We start from the raw sequence: 9,205 nt of genomic DNA, 5'->3' as shown, positions 1-9,205 counted from the left end.
GTTTAGGCCGTGTTGAATTCGTACTTTAGCCCATTTTTCATTGTTTTTGGCCCATTTCTCGTTCCTTTCGCTCTCCTATGCTCTTCTAAGTATAAAACATGAAATTAAAGCATTAGGAGCATCGAATTCACCAATTCTAATGGGAAATCAAACATAAAATGCGTTAAACATGGGGTAAAAATATGTATAAATTACGATTTATCAAATACCCCCACACTTAAGCATTTCCTTGTCCTCAAGCAAAATTTTCAACTCATAATCAAAATAAATTCTTCTCAATTTATAATTTTTATCGATAATATCTCGAAATAATCCATAGGCAATCATACATTGAGAATTCAACTAAAAGAACATCACAGTTTCAATCATTCTAAGTTGAACATTTTATTCTGAAAACTTAGGTGTCTCCCATCGTCTAAATAATTACCTTTGATTCAAAATATCACAGAATTTCACATCCTCACTAAAGATTCACTCAAATCACTCGAGGTGTTTAAGGATAATAAATGAAGCACTCAATAGTCAATAATGAAAAGTCATTACCATAGGCTTGCATAAAAATCAAATCTCCACCACTATAAATTGAGATGATAAATCAATCAAAAGGTCTTTAGAGGGTTGTAATGAGGCTTGGTTAGAGGGTGTGGTCATAGGCTGAAAGCAAAAGTTAGAATTGAGATTCAATTGAAAAATCACTTAAAGATTTAATATCACTTGCATACAACAGAGCTTTTTCTCAGAATTTGGAATTTAAATACTTAAGCTCAAAAACAAAAGATTACTACTACTATTATGTATACATTTAATATTATTATTATTTTAAGAACAAGTTAAATTACAAAATAGAATAAAACATAGTTAAGAAACTATTTCAATTCAAATCTCGACAAAAATGGGGATCAAATTAATTTAGGGTGTAACACCCCAAACCCCGCCTGGAAGTTTGGCTCGAATCTGGCGTGTCATATTGAAGTGTTTTTCGAAAACCATGTTTCCATTAAAAACCCTTCTTAAAAATTAAAAACTTATACCCTTTTTAAACCTTGTTAGAAAACCTCAGCTAAATAACATTCTTAACAACTTTGTAAAAATCTTGGTAGTTGCGAAAGCTTAATTTAAAAACAATTGCGGATACGTTATGTTTTGAACAACAGTAGTTGCTTTGAAAAACTGTGTTCTAATACTAGCAATTATAAGAACAATAAATAAAATTCCAAATTTGAAATCCAGAAAATTACAACGGCTTTACTACAACCCACATAAAAACATTTAAAAGTAATAATCAAAACTGTAACATAAACAGTGTGTGTGGCTTCCTCCGAGCCCCTCGCAGCTCCGATCCGTCTAAGGCTAGAAATTACCTGAAAGGTTAATAAATGGGGTGAGTTTACAAAAACTCAGTGTGTAACATAACCCAACCATAGCCCAAAACAGATTAAACCTCAGAGTCAAACTTATCTAGGCCTTGGCCCAGTACAGAAATCAGAATGAAACCCATATGCCCATAGCAGATACAGAACAAATATATCATGAATGCAGAAATCCCAACCCAGAGCCATCCATAACACCCCCGTACCAGCCTTACACCATGTGGGGAGACTACACGACCCACCAAACCGCTACACACCACAGAAATTGCAGCGAGGCTACTAGATATTGTGACAAAATCACCAGATACAGATATTGTGGCTAGGCCACCAGAACAGATATATATATATTTGGTGAAGCCACCAGATTGCAGCGAGGCTGCCAGATATTGTGACGAAGTCACCAGAACAGATATATGTGGCGAGGCCACCAGATTGCAGCGAGGCTACTAGAACACTTCCTCCATCAATATAAACCCATGTCCTATGCAACAGAAATAATATGTCATGGCATACATATACAGAAACAGAACATCATGCTTTCCAGCAAAAAAATAATCCTAGGGGCAAAATCGTAATTTTGTACGCATAAGGGCATTTCAATAATTATTACCTACTCCTAAGGTTTCATGCTCATTCTAACATTTACCAAGTAATCAGAAGTACTTACCTCGTCTTTTTACCAAAGTGGGCCCGCTGGCCCATTGGCCTATTTTCGGCCCATTAAGCCCAAAAATACCGTTGTGCATGAAAATGCACACTCTGCACTCTTATCATCCAAATGCACCATATTCATTAACAACTGTCTCACGAGCGCTCGCACGCTCACGAGTTCACAAAAATACCAATGTTTCGGTATTTCGGCTTTTACCGATTCAGTCTAAGGGAGGGTGTCATTTACACACCTGGTTGATGACGATTGATGACGATATCTCCCACGTGATAATCCTGTTAGGAGACTGCAGTTAATCTGCGCTCCAAACACTCTTAGCTGACGCCCAACCCAAACGAGCACGTCTCAAAGCGAAAGGGATCAGCTAAGAAGGGTATGCCTACTCTCCTAATGCTTTGCTCTATTTAAAGCCAGCTCTCCATCTACTCTTATGTTAGCTTCCCGATGTGGGATCCCTCCATCACCAGAGTTTAAAACCAACACCAACTCTTGCCGTCCCAACATAGCAAAATAAATGCTCTTTGATTACCATGAGTTTCGAACCCTGGACCTCCTTGCCAACTCTATGACGCCACCTTCCTGCCTCTTATGTGGCGCTACTTTGCCACTAGACCACAAGGCTTTTTGTGGCACAATTCCTCCAACAATATTCTTAAGGCCTACCTAGTACACCCAGGGTTTGATTCACCTTAAACCAAAATTTTTGCTTGAGTCAAGATTTGAACCCAAGACTTCTCCAACACTTCTCAGCACACTTAACCACTAAAATAAGCCTTCATTAACGAAATCTACACGCAGAACAAAATATTATAAGCTGCCTTCAACCGCTCCCATGCTCAAGGCCCAAAACTTCTAGGCCCAAATTCAGGGTGTTACAACTCTACCTCGCTTAAAGAAATTTCATCCCCGAAATTTCTATCAAACAGGGTGGTCGTGTAACATCTGCCCCACTATGCTACCGCTGCGTACTCTGATCCTACTATCACTATCACACTTCAACTAGAACTTGAAACATCTCATACATACAACACTTATTCACTGAAGATTTATCACACAAATGTACAATTTCTATATCCAAACATCACATCCACATAAAATAAATACCAAATTTAAATTCAGACCAATATCTAAAGAATCCACAGTATTTCAATTTCTAAACAGACAAAAGTATTCAGAAGACTTACAGATTCGGCGCCGGAGACTCGGTGTGCCACACTTTTTAAGAGAAATACTTCAAACTGAGCACGTGGTTGAAAATAATTTTCTAAAATTCAACCTTTGAAAACCCAATCCACAGTCGAGTTGTTGTAACCCAGGCTCTGATACCACTAAATGTAACACCGCAAACCCGGCCTAAAAGTTTGGTTCGAATCTGGCGTGTCACATTGAAGTGTTTTTCGAAAACCATGTTTCCATTAAAAGCCCTTCTTAATAATTAAAAACTTATACCCTTTTTAAACCTTGTTAGAAAACCTCAGCTAAATAACATTTTTAACAACTTTGTAAAAATTTTGGTAGTTGTGAAAGCTTAATTTAAAAACAATTGCGGATACGTGATGTTTTGAACAACAGTAGTTGCTTTGGAAAACTGTGTTCTAATACTAGCAATTATAAGAACAATAAATAAAATTCCAAATTTGAAATCCAGAAAATTACAACGGCTTTACTACAACCCACATAAAAATATTTAAAAGTAATAATCAAAACTGTAACATAAACAGTGTGTGTGGCTTCCTCCGAGCCCCTCACAGCTCCGATCCGTCTAAGGCTGGAAATTACCTGAAAGGTTAATAAACAGGGTGAGTTTACAAAAAATTAGTGTCTAACATAACGCAACCATAGCCAAAAACAGATCAAAGCTCGAGTCGACTTATCGGCCCTTGGCCCAATCTGAAATCGAATGAAACCCATAGGCCCATAGCGATCTGCACCAAATATATCATGAATGCGTAAATCCCAACCCGAACCATCCATAACACCCCGCATCAGCCTTACACCATGTGGGAGACTACTCGACCCACCCAACCGCTACACACCACGTAAATTACAATGAGGTCGCAGATATTATGACGAAGTCACCAGATCTGAATATTGTAGCTAGGCTGAAGAAAGCAGATATATATATATATATATATATATATATGTGTAAAACCACCAGATTGCAAATGAGGTCGCGGATATTGTGACGAAGTCACCAGAACAGATATATGTGGCGAGGACACCAGATTGTAACGAGGCTACCAGAACGCTTCCTCCATCAATATAAACACATGTCCCATGCAACAGAAATAATATGTCATGGCATACGTATATAGAAACAGAACATCATGCTTTCCAGAAAAAAATAACCCTAGGGGTAAAATCGTAATTTTACACGCATAAGGGTATTTCAGTAATTATTACCTATTGCTAAGGTTTCATGCTCATTCTAACGTTTACCAAGTAATCAGAATTACTTACCTCGTCTTTTTACCAAAGTGGGCCCGTTGGCCCATTGGCCCATTTTCGGCCCATTAAGCCCAAAAATACCGTTGTGCACGAAAATGCACACTCTGCACTCTAATCATCCAAATGCACCATATTCATTAACAATCGTCTCATGAGGCCAGACGTCATGAGTTCAAAATACCAACATTTCGGTATTTCGGCTTTTACCGATTCAGTCTAAGGGAGGGAGTCATTTAAACACCTGGTTGATGACGATTGATGACGATATCTCCCACGCGATAATCCTGTTAGGAGACTGCAGTTAATTTGTGCTCCAAACACTCTTAGCTGACGCCCAACCTAAATAAGCACGTCACAAAGCGAAAGGGATCAGCCAAGAAGGGTATGCCTACTCTTCTCATGGCTTGCTCTATTTAATGCCAGCTCTCCATTTACTCTTATGTTAGCTTCCCAATGTGGGATCCCTCCATCACCAGAGTTTAAAGCCAACACCAACTGTTACCGTCCCAACACAGCAAAATAAATGCTCTTTGATTGCCATGAGTTTCGAGCCCTAGACCTCCTTGCCAACTCTATGACGCCACCTTCCTGCCTCTTATGTGGTGCTACTTTGCCACTAGACCACAAGGCTTTTTGTGGCACAATTCCTCCAACAATATTCTTAAGGCCTACCTAGTACACCTAGGGTTTGATTCACCTTAAACCAAAATTTTTGCTAGAGTCCAAATTTGAACCCAGGACTTCTCCAACACTTCTCAGCACACTTAACCACTAAAACAAGCCTTCATTAACAAAATTTACACGCACAAAAAAATATTATAAGCTGCCTTCAACCGCTCTATTCTCAAGGCCCAAAACTTCTAGGCCCAAATTTAGGGTGTTACATAGGGGATTTCAACAATAATGGGTTAAGGGTTAATATTAAGGGTAATACAAGAAATGGTTTGTTAGGCTCAAGGGGGTTTTCTAGGGGTTAATTGTGGAGGTAGGCTTTTCATGGCATCAGTGGGTTAATCCTAAGTGCCTTAATCATTTTGACATATCAAATCAAATTGTGTGGTCTTGACATGCATAATCAAGCATGTTCTAGAATAACAGTTCAATACTGGCGCACTCAAAGCAATAATAAAAGTAAGCATGAAAGAATTAATAGATGCTCAAAAGGCTCAAAAATCTCACAAAAAATATGGCTTTTTGATGTTTAAAACTTGTGAATTCCAACTCAAAGTAATACCTAAACTTTGGGGAAACAACTTAAAATTTTAATTTCTTAAAAATCAACTCAACATGCTTGATTCTCTAATGTCTTAAAGTTTAAACAATAAATGCATAAATTCCTATGTTTTAATTCAAGATATATCAATCAAAATCATAAATCAATCAAAATTTATCCTAAAAATGATATGAGAGCTTTTCAAGAGAACACGACAGTCATTCAGGGATTTTTCTCATAGGGAAATGAATACCCCCCACACTTAGGATGTACATTGCCCTCAATGTACAAAGATAGATATAAGAATATAAAAATAAGATAGGGAGAGAAGTGAAACTTCCTGTATTAAGAATGGATGAAATTCCTGGATTAGCGAGATCGATTTGTTGGAAATAAAGCTAGAAGACAAACCTGATTCTAAAAGACAAAAGGAGAATTGAGAGAATAATTTGATAGTAATTATAAAGATAAACCATGTTTAAAAATAAAAGAATCTTCAAAATTAATAAAAGAAAAATAAAATAAGATAGATAATACAATTTTTCAAGTGGCACAGCTAGTTCACACGCCCGTGTGGATCGTGTCTCGCCCGTGTTTGTTGTGAAGTGAGATGTCGTCACACGGCCTTAGGGCACGCTCATGTGTATAGGCCGTGTGGCTACATGATCATGTTACACGACCATGTGTGATGTGGTTTACTTTTCCCATGGTCGTGTAGCTTTGCGCATGCCCATGTTGTTTTGACAGTGTTGTCCATGGATGCTAGATACGGGCGTGTCGCACACCCGTGTTCATTTCGCAGATTTGAACACGGCTAGGTCACACGCCCATGGCCACTTATCGCATCCCGTGTTGGGAAAGATAACTTTTACCCTATTTTCGTACGGCCATATCACACGGCCGTGTTTTCATCCGTGGTTGTCACATGGCCTTAAGCACAACAGTGTGATTGGCCATATAGGGTTGGGAACCTGTGCTCAAAGACTCTATTAGTGACCTAGAAGTTTAAAATTTGAAATTTAAATAATTTAAAACTGTTAGTACTAGGGTTGCCTCTCGAGAAGCGCTTATTTATAGTCTAAGCTTGACTTACCTCTCTATTGAATGGTCATAGTGGTTTGAGCTGATTCCCACTATCATTCTTATCAAAATAAGGTTTCAGACGGGTGTTGTTTACATTAAAAGTGTTGAAGTTAGGATGACTTACCTCGACTGTACCGAATGGGAAAATGCTAAGTACCGTAAGAGGGATTTCTTCATTCAGTGTGGTAGTGACAATGTGAGGATTGGCGGCATATAATAAGACTTTATCTCCAACCTTAAGTTGATGTGGGAAGGTATTGAGCTCATTCTGGCGTAGTTTTGGTTTATCGTGTGTTCTCGATTTATGCGTCCGCCATTCATCTAGCTCCTCGATTTGTAACCTTCGATCTTCATGAACAAGTCCTCTACTATTGCTTGAGAATGAGTCATGTGCTTTCTTCAGACTCATTTCCTGCAAAGTAGGTTGTACCATATTGTCAGTTTTAGTAGAATAGGTTAAACAATCATCTTCAATTTCTGATGTGTTGCTAGAATTGCGAGCTTGAAGAGTGATTGTTTCGTCTCCCACACGGAGTGTGAGTTCACCTATGCCAACATCAATAATTGTTTTAGCAGGTGGTAAAAAGGGCCTTCCTAAGATCAAAGGAGTGTTACTATCTTCCTCTATGTCTAAAACAATGAAGTCAACGGGAAATATAAACTTATCGATTTTAACTAACACATCTTCAATAATACCCCTAAGAAATCTTATAGTTTTGTCTGCTAATTGAATGCTCATCCTATTCTGTTTGGGTTTCTTGAGACCTAATTGTTTGAACATTTTGTAGGGCATGACGTTAATACTAGCCCCTAAATCAGCTAATGCATTATTAACATCTAAACTACCAATTAAGCAAGGAATCGTAAAACTCCCGGGATCTTTTAGTTTTTTGGGTAGTTTATTTTGGAGAATATATGAGCAAACTACATTTAGTTCCACACGCGACGCCTCGTCCAATTTCCGCTTATTTGCTAAAAGCTCCTTTAAAAATTTCATTGCGTTTGGCATCTGCGATAGGGCTTAAATAAAAGGTAAGTTAATATGTAATTTTTTTAAGAGTTTAAGGAATTTACCAAATTGTTCAAATGAGCAGTCTTTCCTCGTCGCGTTGGGGTATGGCTCACGAGGTTTATATTCGACATTCACTGATTTGTTTTTATTATGACCTACCTCACCTTGACCTTTGCTTACCATAGTTTCTTGCCTTGGTTCTGGCTGAGGCCCAACGACTCCTTCGTCATCTTGAATATTAACTGCATTGAGATGTTCCCTTGGGTTGGGTTTAGTATTACTTGGCAAGATACCTTAGGGACGTTCGGAGATTAGTTTAGAAAGCTGGCCTATCTGAGTTTCAAGCCCTTGGATTGACGCTTGTTGATTTTTAAGTGTTGTTTCGGTATTCTGAAAATGGGTTTCTAACACTAAGATAAACTTTGTGAGCATCTCTTCAAGGTTCGATTTCTTTTCCTATTGATAGGGTAGCTGTTGAAAACCTGGAGGATACGGTGGTCTTTGATTTCCTTGATTGCCACATGAGAAATTTGGGTGGTTCCTCCAACCTACATTGTAAGTATTACTATATGGATTGTTTTGAGATCGAGGATTATTACCTATGTAATTTAACTGCTCGTTATCCATGTTGTGGCCATAAGGTTGGTATTTCGAATGGCTTGTTCCACTTCCACTTGCTTCGCACTGCATTACTAGGTGAACTTGTGAAGAACTAAGAAAACCATCAATCTTTTTATTTAAAAGTTCTACCTGATTAGAGAGCATGGTGACTGAATCGACGTTATAAACACCGGCTATTTTCATTGGTTTTGTCCTCATGACTTGCCACTAATAGTTATTTAGTGACATATCCTCTCTAAACTCATAAGCATCTTCAGATGTTTTATTATTGATGGTTCTGCAGGCAGCTGCGTCAACCATTTGTCGAGTCGAAGGATTCAGGCCATTATGGAACCTGTGAACCTGTAGCCAAAGTAGTAACCCATGGTGAGGGCACCTTCTCAGTAAGTCCTTGTATCTCTCCCATGCATCGTAAAGAGTTTCTAAGTCCATCTGCACAAACGAAGAGATATCATTACGTAATTTAGTCATTTTAGTCGGTGGAAAATATTTTAATAAAAATTTTTCAGTCATTTGTTCCCAAGTAGTAATTGACTCTTGTGGTAACCACTGTTTAGCTTTGGTCCTTAAAGAAAAATAGTATAATTGAAGATGAATGGCATCATCAAAAACACCATTAATTTTAAATGTATCGCATAGTTCCAAAAGTTTGCTAAATGAGAGTTAGGATCCTCATCCAGCAAACCATCAAACCTAACAAATTGTTGTATTATTTGAATAGTGTTAGGTTTTAGTTCAAAAGTATTTGCAGCTACAGCAGGTCTAACTATGCTCGATTCAGTTCTTGT

The 9,205-nt window shown here is 38.1% G+C and overlaps 1 non-coding gene across 1 annotated transcript; it reads left to right on the top strand.

Annotated features, from left to right (window-relative positions):
- Positions 1 to 8,775: 8,775 nt before the first annotated feature.
- LOC128283254 (small nucleolar RNA R71) lies at positions 8,776 to 8,882 on the top strand. The gene has a single exon (XR_008273596.1). It is a non-coding gene; the product is annotated as a small nucleolar RNA R71 (small nucleolar RNA).
- The last annotated feature ends 323 nt before the right edge of the window (positions 8,883 to 9,205 follow it).

The sequence above is a fragment of the Gossypium arboreum genome, chromosome 10 (genome assembly GCF_025698485.1).
Source record: "Gossypium arboreum isolate Shixiya-1 chromosome 10, ASM2569848v2, whole genome shotgun sequence".
In the NCBI taxonomy this organism is placed as follows: domain Eukaryota; kingdom Viridiplantae; phylum Streptophyta; class Magnoliopsida; order Malvales; family Malvaceae; genus Gossypium; species Gossypium arboreum.
Note: the sequence above shows the minus strand (reverse complement) of the source record. Positions and strands in the feature narration are given on the sequence as shown.